We start from the raw sequence: 10,254 nt of genomic DNA, 5'->3' as shown, positions 1-10,254 counted from the left end.
TCAGGGGCCGAGGAATGGGTGGCCAGATAAATTACAGGACACCTAGTTACATGTGAATTTTGGACACACAGCGAATGATGTTTTAATATCAAGTACATCCCAAATATTGCTTGGGATATACTTAGAATGAGCCGAAAGTCTATTATCTCACATTGCACTTGAGTGAAGCTGGAGCCTTCATTGAAAAACTCATTCTTTATTTCTTTTTCCCTTCTCACTTATCATGCCCTTTAGACCTACAGGGACGAAGTGACTATCAAGCTGTTGAACTGTTACTAGTCTGAATTGTCATGTGAGGTAGACTTCTAAGGCTTCATATGAAGAAAAAAAAAAAGATGCCAGCTTCCTAAGACTTTAATATGAAAAGACAAAGTTTCTCATTAATAACTTCAGTTATCAATATTAGGTCATATGTTGAAGCCATACCATTTTGCATCTACTGGGCTAAAATATATCATTAAAATTAACTTGTTTTTAATTTTTAATATGGCTACTAAACCATTTAGGATTATATACGTGGTCTGCATTATATTTCTGTTAGATGACATGGCTTTAAAGCAGGGATCGGCCAACGTGTTCTGTCAAGGGCCGGATAGTGACTCTTGTGAGCTCTGTGGTAGAGAGACAGGATCTCTGTTGAAAATTCGCAACTTCATCCGACCTCGTAGCCTTTGACGATATGTAAAACAAATGGGTGTGGCCGAGTGCCAATAAAACTTTATTTATAAAAATAGGCGTGGCTTATTTGGCCCAAGGGTGTAGTTTGCTGATCCCTGCTTGAGAGACTTGGGGTTTTCATTTATAATTTTTAAATGAAGTATCTACATGACTCTTAGTCTCATGATTTGGACAGAGGGAGAAAATACTTGTAAGCGGACAATTTATCTTTCTCAGGGTGGTCTGACTACTAAATAGGAAATTGTTGACGGTTTATTGCTTTTTTTTAATAAGGGAGAAGAAAAAGCACGGGTATAGCCACTCATATGAGGGTTCTTCCTTGTGTCAAAGCCTCCTGGATACCCACCCACACAGGGAAGCGTAGGTCGGCTGTCATCCATTCTGCAGAGGCAGTGAGGGCCCGGGATACACACTTTTTGTCCCAAGTGCTGCAGAAGTGTGAGGGCATGCTTCACCCACAGTCCATGTGAGAAACTGCAACTCCCTCTAACAGATGTTAAAGACAGGAAACAACAGACATGGGGGCTTTCATGCTGGTAAAGCGAAAGGAATTTTTACAAAGGGCTATAGTATAAAGTAGTAAATCCCTTTTCTCACCCAATTAAAATGTTTTATTTACTGAGAGCATGGCATGATGTGATTTTATAAGAACTTACTTCCATGTGATTGGGAAATGCCCTGAAATGTAAAACCTTTCAGGATCACGTTAAAAAAAAAACCAAAAGGGGCTTCCCTGGTGGCGCAGTGGTTGAGAATCTGCCTGCCAATGCAGGGGACACGGGTTCGTGCCCTGATCTGGGAAGATCCCACATGCCGCGGAGCAACTGGGCCCTTGAGCCGCAATTACTGAGCCTGCGCGTCTGGAGCCTGTGCTCCGCAACAAGAGAGGCCGCGATAGTGAGAGGCCCGCGCACCGCGATGAAGAGTGGCCCCCGCTCTCCGCAACTGGAGAAAGCCCTCGCACAGAAACGAAGACCCAACACAGCCATAAATAAATAAATAAATTTATAAAAAAAAAAAAAAAAAAAAAACCAAAAAAACAAAAAAAACCAGTGACAGGCACAGATACATTTTGGGAGGTGGGCTGGGGAACAAGAGCCATCAGTCGTGATTGGTAAATAAATGAGGCGCTTATATGTTTCTTTTACTGACGAGGGAGGCTCAGAAGTAGTTCTGGAATAAAATCATCATCCATGAAAGTGTAATCCCAAGAAGTTTATAAATTAAAGTTTGATTTATTATCTGATTCATGCTCTTTTCAGGGCTGAGGGAAACTGGAAACAGTTTATGTCCCTTCAGTTTTGCAGTCCGTGAAATGTGCCTCAGTGACAATGTTTAAGTTGAATTTCCATTTCCATTGTTATTTTTCCTTTTGGCACTGGTGTGTAAATGTAATTTCGCTGCAACTGAAGTACTTGCTTAAGTAGCTGGGAACTCCTGTGGGATTAGGTTAGGGCTGGCAATGGGGTGCACTTTTCAGACCTAAGAGCTTTCAGCCTTTGGGGATTCCAGTGAATGGCTTGTACACGAGTGCCTATTTGGGGGCACCTGTTTCATCTCTTGCTTTTCATTACTTTGTCAAAAATCTCGATATTCCCCTGGAAGAAAAGAAAGTAAAATTTAGTGGATACTACTGTGTAATGGGCACTTAATGTAGGACTTCACATATATTTCACTATCAAAATTACCCTTTGACTACTATAAGATACAAAATCTATAGTAATATAAAACATACAAAATACTTGGTAATATAAAGTAATACAATACCTTTAAAAATAGTCCATTTTATTCTCTCCCTAAACCGTATATCATTAAAACTGCTTTCCAAGTGATATAAATTGAGGCACAAATCATCAGTCTAATAAGTTCTAAATCATCTGTTGCCTTTTAGAAATTGTTGGTGGGAATCTTTGTTTTAACACAGCTGCCACTAACAAAATAATGCCAGGATTTGATAGGGGCAACTGGGTTAAGCTACTCCAGGAATGCAATGCACTGAATGTTGATGTCCTCCTCCTGAATTCGTATGTTGAGATCTAACTCCCAAGGTAGTGGTATTTGGAGGTGGGGCTTTTGACAGGTGATTAGGTCATGAGGCTGGAGCCCTCATGAATGGGATTAGTGCCCTTATAAGAGAGACCCTAGAGACTTCCCTCTCCTCTCTTGTCATGTGAGGACACAGGGAGAAGGTGCCTTCTATGAACCAGGAAACAGGCCCTCACCGGATACCAAATCTGCTAGCACCTTGATCTTGGACTTCCCAGCCTCCAGAACAGTGAGAAATAAATGTCTGTTGTTTACAAGCTGCCCAGTCTATGGTACTTTGTTAGAGGAGCCCAAAGGGACTAGGCCAAGGGACTTCCCCTTAAAATGATAGGCCCTAATGGGTCCTAGGGCCGGGGGGTGTGTTTCAGCTGCAGTGGGTGTGGGTGTGTTGCCTGCAGGTCAGTGCCAGGGGTCTCACCTGGACGGCTGTCTCAGCCTTGCCCAAATGCCACCACAAAAGCAGCCTCCCCCAGACCTGTCCTGTGCCCCTCCAATGTAGTGAGAGTCTCCACAGCAGCAGGAGGCCGCCACACCTGCCTGGCCACTGACACCTGTGTCCCCTCAGTGGATTCTAGGAGCTTCCGACGTCAGTACAGAATGTGCTTCCAGAGCCTTTACAGAAGTCTGAGATTCAGTTAAGAATCATGCCCTGCGTTTGGCTATGACTTTGTAATCTCCTTTAATCTAGAACAGTCTGTCTGCCTTCAGTTTTTCTTTTATGCCACTGACGTTTTTGAAGAGTCCTGGCTTGTTGTCTTCTATAATGTCCCATGGTCTGTATTTGTCTGCCTGTCTCCTCATGATTCCATGCAGGTTGGACAATTTTGGCAAGAACACTGAAGAGGTGTTACTGTGTCCCTTTCATTGAGTTATACCGGGGGATCTAATGCTCAAGTTGACTTTTTACTGCTTTTGCTGAGCTTGGTTAGTTGGTTAGGGCTGCGCCCACTCAATATCCTTGTCATGCAAGCACCTTCTTTCCTGTGTAAGGAATGAGTCAATGGGGGGCAGGGGGGTGATATTTTGGGACTGTGAAGATCTGTTCACACCCATCCCCTAATTGTTCCTGTTTGAAGTACTACACTGCTGGTTACAGAATGGTGAATTACTAATTTGATCATTTCTTTTATAAATTATTCTTTTCTCATTTCCCCTTCAGCTTTATTAAGATATAATTGACACATTAACACTGTGTGAGGTCTTCTGCAAGTTCTTAGCTAAAATTCTCTAAGAAGAAGAGCCTGACTTCTGTACCCCAACTTTTGTGCATCATTAGAGCCTCGTGGTTTTTTTTTTTCTTTTTTTGGTAATTGTTGTTGTTGTTGTTGTTGTTTTGGTTACATGTGTTGTAATCAATTAGCATTATTATTCTTTTGGATGCTCAAATTGTCCCCGAATTGGCCAGTGGGAGTCCTTTTGGCCACCATCAATATTAAAAGGCAGATTCCTGCCCACCCCAAGCCTCCTACATGTGACGTGGTTAAAAGAACTACATATGGAGTTGATGTTTTTGATATTACTGTGTTTTCATGCCTTAGCCAGAATCTACAGCGTTTAATTTGTCAAAGATTAACATCTTGGGCAAAGTTGACCTGGACCACAGGGAAATTTTGTGTTGGTAAAACACTGTGGTTTACCTATTTAAGTCAAGACTCAAGTTTGCCGAAAATTTTACGACAGCAGAAATTCACTGACCAACCCCAAAATGTTTACATCAACATATGAGACAAAGCCCCAGCTCTTTAGTGGTTTGAGAAGGAAGGCATTTTTTTAAAAAGTCACAGCAATCTACAAATTTCAATTTGATACAAATACTTCTTGTGGTATTTCCAGTGTGTGTGCATTACTCCACTGTGGACGGTGCGTGTCCGTGTGTGTGTGAGAGACACTGCTCCAATGAAGACAGTGTGCGTGCTCGTGTGTGTCCACTTCTCCATGTATGTCCCTCTGTGTCTGTGTACGTGGCCGTGCACGTGTACAATGCTCCATCTGAGATAGCATGTCAGTGTGTGCGTGCATGCGCGTGTGTGCGCTTCACTGTAAGGTACTTCAGCTCATGGGAAGCTCCTCGGCTCTGGATGATGATGATCTCAATTCACTTTGTAAAAGTAATTTCACTCTTTCCTGCGTTTCCTCCATGCACAAGGTCACTGAATACGCTTCCCCTCAAATTTTATGAAAAAATGTTCTTCCCTTACGGTTATTTCAGGGGCTGTTTCTTTGTATTTGCATATCCCTGATGCAACACAGGGGCACTTCTGCCGCCTGATATGCACACTTCACAAGCTGAGCCTGAATCTAATGAAATGATTGAGGTTAGCTTCCACGAGGCAAAAATCTTCGGTCTAAACTCATCTTAGAACTGGAGTAAAATCAATCTGGGAAAACTTACTCAGAGCTGCTTGTGTGGTTCCCATTGCAGTCTCTTCTGAGACTGGGAGGTGGAGGGAATCATGAGTTCGGTAATGTATTACAGAAACGTGGCCTTCTTTGTGCTTGATTATGTTGATAGCGGTGTAATTTAGTGCAGAGTATGAGCTGTGCTAGAAATGTTAAAGCTTCTGATACAGCCAAGATTTTCCCTTTGCTTCCTTGTTCATCAGGCTCAAAAAGCACTAGAACCTTTTGCTAAGTTAGTGAAATATCAAAAGGAATAACTACAGCATGTAAAAATAGCAAGAGAATAGAGCAGTAGGTCAGAGAGTTAAAATACGTTTTGCAATCGAGTATGTGCAACCTTCCTTTCCTTTCCAAAGATCCTTTGTGGTCTCTTCCCCTGGGTTTCCACTGCATTAGGGAGGGGAGGCCATGTGATGGTGCAGTAACTGACAACCCCAGGGACTGACGACTCAGCTTTTCTCTTGCTCTTGCTACATGTCACTGCAAGTTGGCCCGAGGCCTCTGCTACAATGGTCACGTGGAGACTGAAGTTGATGGAGATGGGGTGGGGGGGAATGACAACCCCACTGTAAAGCATCCCCCTGAAATGTCATGTTTCTCACTTTCACGGGGGAAACAAGTCACAGGGCCAGACCTGAGTTCAACTAGGTGGGGATGTTTCATCCTTCCTCAGGGTACGTACTGCTCACCTTGAAATACGGGTGAGCACTACTGCAGATACCACATTAGTTATCAGGATCTAATACACTGAAGGGCTTGAAATATATGACATAATCATGCCAACGGCAAGCCTGTTCCATCCAGGTTAGTAACAAATACCCTACATTTAAGGTGTGCTGAGAAGCCAGACATAATATGCTCTAAACCATGATGTCACCCCCGTCGTCTTTGCTCATTTTTTTCCCCGAGAGTGATCAAATACTTGGACTTCTTTGAATATATCTTAGTATCTAGGGCCTAAAATGTTTCACTCTTGATTTTTTGTAAGAGGTTGTTTTTTTTTTGTTTGTTTTTTAAAGGAGGGGGAATTACCTTCTAAATATAGAAGGAATAGATTTTCATTGTTAAGAATTTAGGAAATGCAGAAAAAGATTAAAAAATAATAAAATATGCTATCAGAGACTTTCAGTTTAGGGGACACACACACAGAGCACAGAAGCCACTGAATTAGAACAAACAAAAAAGACAGCCCATTTTAAAGGAATTTGTATTCCTTTGATTATTAAAAAGGTTCTGAACATTTTCCCACCGGATGTTTAGAACTGTATGTATAATGTTTATTCTCTTACGTTTTCCTGTTCTTTTCTGTGCAGGGCTATTTTGAGTGTGACAGAAACCCAATTCTACGTGGCGCTGGTGACAAAGAGTATTGGCTCAAGTAAGTGAGGACAGAGGTGCAGGTGGTTTCTGGAGCAGCTGGAAACAAGGATTTCAGGCCACCGGTTCTCACGGACATGCCTCATCCATCCATCACCTCTGTTTCCTTTGTTAGGCTGGCTTTGTTCTGTCCCACTTGAGCTGCTTCCCCTGCCTAGCAGTGGACACGGAGGCCAGGGTGTCCCAGGCTTAGGTCGTTGGCTATCCCAACAGGGAGGGATTCCGTCAGACCCAGTGGACCTGGCTTGGTCCCAAAGGGCAGCTGTGGGATCAATCAATGGTGGATGGCTTGTTGGAACCAGATGGTTGGGATGGGAGAGGTGGGTACCAGAAAAGGGGTGCTTGTTCCACGAGAAAGGAGGGGCACTGGGCATGCTCTTCACCACTTCACCTTATAAGAAAGAATTTTTCACTTACACAAATGCTACATTAACACGTATTAGCTGCTGGATTATCAAATAATGTATGGCAAGGTAAGGTCCATCTCACGTGTCGCTTGCAGATGCCTCCCAGAGGTACGCATCACTGGTTGGTGTATGCCCTTGTCAATCATTTTCTGTGCACTTACACAGGTATCTATGTGTAGAAGCCCTCCAGATCTGACTAGGTGTTTTGGGGGAGATGTGAGTGGATGATGGGTAAGTTTCCTAGGCCTGCTGTAACGAAGTACCACAATCTGGGTGGCCTAAAACAACAGAAATGTATTGTCTTGAAGTTCTGGAAGCCAGAAGTCCAAAATCAAGGTTCTGGCCAGGCCATGCTCCCTCTGAAGCTTCTAGGGGAGGATCCTTCCTTGCCTCTTCCAGTTTCTGTGGTTTGCCGTCCATCTTTGGCTTTCCTTGGCCTGGAGATCACTCCGGTCACGTGGCCACCTTCTCCCAATGTGCCTTCACATCATCTCCCTCTGTGTGCATCTGTCTCCGTGTCCATATTTTCCCCTTCTATAAGGACACCAGTCATATTGGATTAGGACCCAGCCTAATCACTTCCATTTAACTTGGCTACCTTGATAAAGACCCTATTTTAAAATAACGTCACATTCTGAGGTACTGGGGGGTTAGGACTTGTCTTTTTGGGGGGACAAAATTCAGTCCATGACAAGTTAAAAAAATGATTTGAAAAAAACTCAGCGGTAACTTCATGTACATATTGCTTTGCAAGTTGTTTCTTTTGGGTGAAAATAATCTTGGAGTGCTGTCAACATCAATACATCCACTTCTGCTTCATCCTACATAATTGCTGCACAGTGTCTATAGTGTGGCCTTTTGACGTACAGTCTTGTGAACAACTGCAAGTATTTCGCTAAGGTGAACATCAAGAATTTTAATTGTGGGGTCAAAGGGCCTGTGTACTTAATCTTAATAGATGTTGTCAATTGCCCTTCAGAATCCCCCCAGCCACCCCCAAAATGATCAGGGCTCAAGGGTACCTTGTCCACCTATCTTCGCTAAGACTGGATATGACTCACTGTTTCACTCAGTTTTTTCCCAAACTGAAATGGTATTTCGTTATGTTTTTAATTTCACTATTTACTAGTTAGGTTGAATATCTTTTCACTCTTTTTTCAGCTTTGTCTATTTCCTGCTCTGTAAAGCAGCAATTTGTAGCCGTTCCTTTTCAGTTTGTTCTACTGAACTGTTGGTGGCTTTCCCACAGATTTGTGACAGTTCTTTAGGTATCAAGCACATTAACCTCTTTGTTATTTTTTTTGCAATGTTTTCCCTTATTGTCCTTTTAAAGATATTTTAAATATAGTAAAATCTATAGACCTTTTCTGTGTGATTTCTCCTGTTGCTTTTATGCATCGCAGTTCTTTGCACAGACTTATATGGCTTCCTTGTCAACATCTAGCATTTTCATCTGTCTGGCTGAGTCCTAACTCTGGTGGTCTCAAGGGACAAGATCAGGGTTTTGGCAGACTTTTTCTGAAAAGGGCCTGACTGTAAATATTCTAAGTTTTGAGAGCCATATGGCTCTGTGGCCACGACTTAACTCTGCTGTTGTAGCCGGAAAGCAACCACAGGCAACACCTAAATGAATGGGCATGTCAGTGTTCCAATCGAACATTATTATTATTATTATTTTACAAAAACAGGCAGCAGGCTGTAATTTGCCAACCCTTGGACTAGACATAGGCAAATCTCCTATTCAGCCAGATTACTAGGCACACCAGCATCCTTTATTTAGAGAGAAACAGTGAACACAGAGTTGTTACAAAATCAAACGGACCACAATCAGTTAATGACTCGCTTCAAAATAGTTTTTTGCACACACGGACTCAACAAATAACATGGTATGCGACTGTACGTAAGCCGTTGTTTCCTTCTAGTTCATTTGGGTCTGAGATTCCTTCATTTGTCAAAAGACAAACGGATGACTGCAGTGCAAGGGGCCTGATACATGCCTCTCAGGCTGGCTGTCTGAGATTCTATTTTGCAAAGAAAAAGAAACATTGATATGGTTATTCTGCTGACTTGGGAAAACTGGTAGCTTCAGATAAAGAGGATTAGCTGTTGTTTTAGGAAATAAACATCTTAGTGACACAATTAATGTAAAGGCACTTATGGAGTTGATGACATTTCACCACAAATGGACGCTCTTCTTTTAAAACTTTTGCTTTGCTCACTGAATGGTTACAAATGGACAAGACAGCATGCAGCACATCTCCTGCCAGTACCTACGTCAGACCCTGGCCCTTCCCAAATTCTTCTTGGCTTGTCAGGGAGCCCTGAAGAGCCAAAGGTGGTGAGGTTTGGGAGCCTCTAGGTTACGGGTCACCTGGAGTACTGGTAACACACAGATCAGTGCGTCTGCAGATCCTGGTTCCTCCCTGGCTACAGGAGGGGTACCATGCAGCTTGTCAGATGAATGAGCAAGTTCCCGGTCCCACGTTAGTCTCCTGAATCAAACTCTCTGGGGAGTGGTTTCTGGGAATCAGCACTGAGACAAGAACCCTCTGTGATCCTTCTGAGGTACCCTTACCACCTGAGAGCCCCGCACGTGAGGTTTCATGTCCCACAATTAACTTGCCGTGACTCTAATCAACTGCAGGAGATATCCACTCGAATTATCCATTTTAATGTCCAGGGCAAAGAATGTTGGGGATATTTATGTCTCATTCTAGGAAATGACTCAGTGGAAAAACTGACTTTATGTTTTCAACTTAACTCCATCTTCCTGGCTTGGTTATTACAACCATATCAAAATTCTGTCTCTAAAATGTTCTGATGGTTACTAAGACCAGGACTGTTACTAAAATTAACTCTGATGGTCCAAGTTTTCTTTATTTTACTCCTAATCTCTCTTGGTAATATTAACTTCAAGTTATTTTAGAAGAAACACGACGAAACAAACACAAAACAATCAAGCAAAAATAAACATTTTTTTAATAACATTTTTTAATTGGCATTTTTTTAAAGAAAGAAAATTCTGCACCGCTATCCATGATAGAACCAGACTGAGGAGGGGGAAAATGAATTATGCGTGACAATGTTTTTCTCTTGCATGACTCTTTTGATCATATTTTCTTAGTAGTATTGCTTCAAAGGGAAATCATATTGCTTGCACGTTTAACGTCACCTCGCGTAAATTAAATTGGCCTGGACTTGTTAAAGTATTTAGAGACTCTGTTATAACACAACACGTTTTCTTAAATATTTGTGTTTTCATCTGTCTTCGTAATTGGGCTCTCAGCTGCTGGAAGGCAGCTCATGCCTTATTTGTCTTTCTGGAGCCATGCCTGGCATGACATCT

Source organism: Eschrichtius robustus, chromosome X, assembly GCF_028021215.1.
Source record: "Eschrichtius robustus isolate mEscRob2 chromosome X, mEscRob2.pri, whole genome shotgun sequence".
NCBI lineage: Eukaryota > Metazoa > Chordata > Mammalia > Artiodactyla > Eschrichtiidae > Eschrichtius > Eschrichtius robustus.
Note: the sequence above shows the minus strand (reverse complement) of the source record.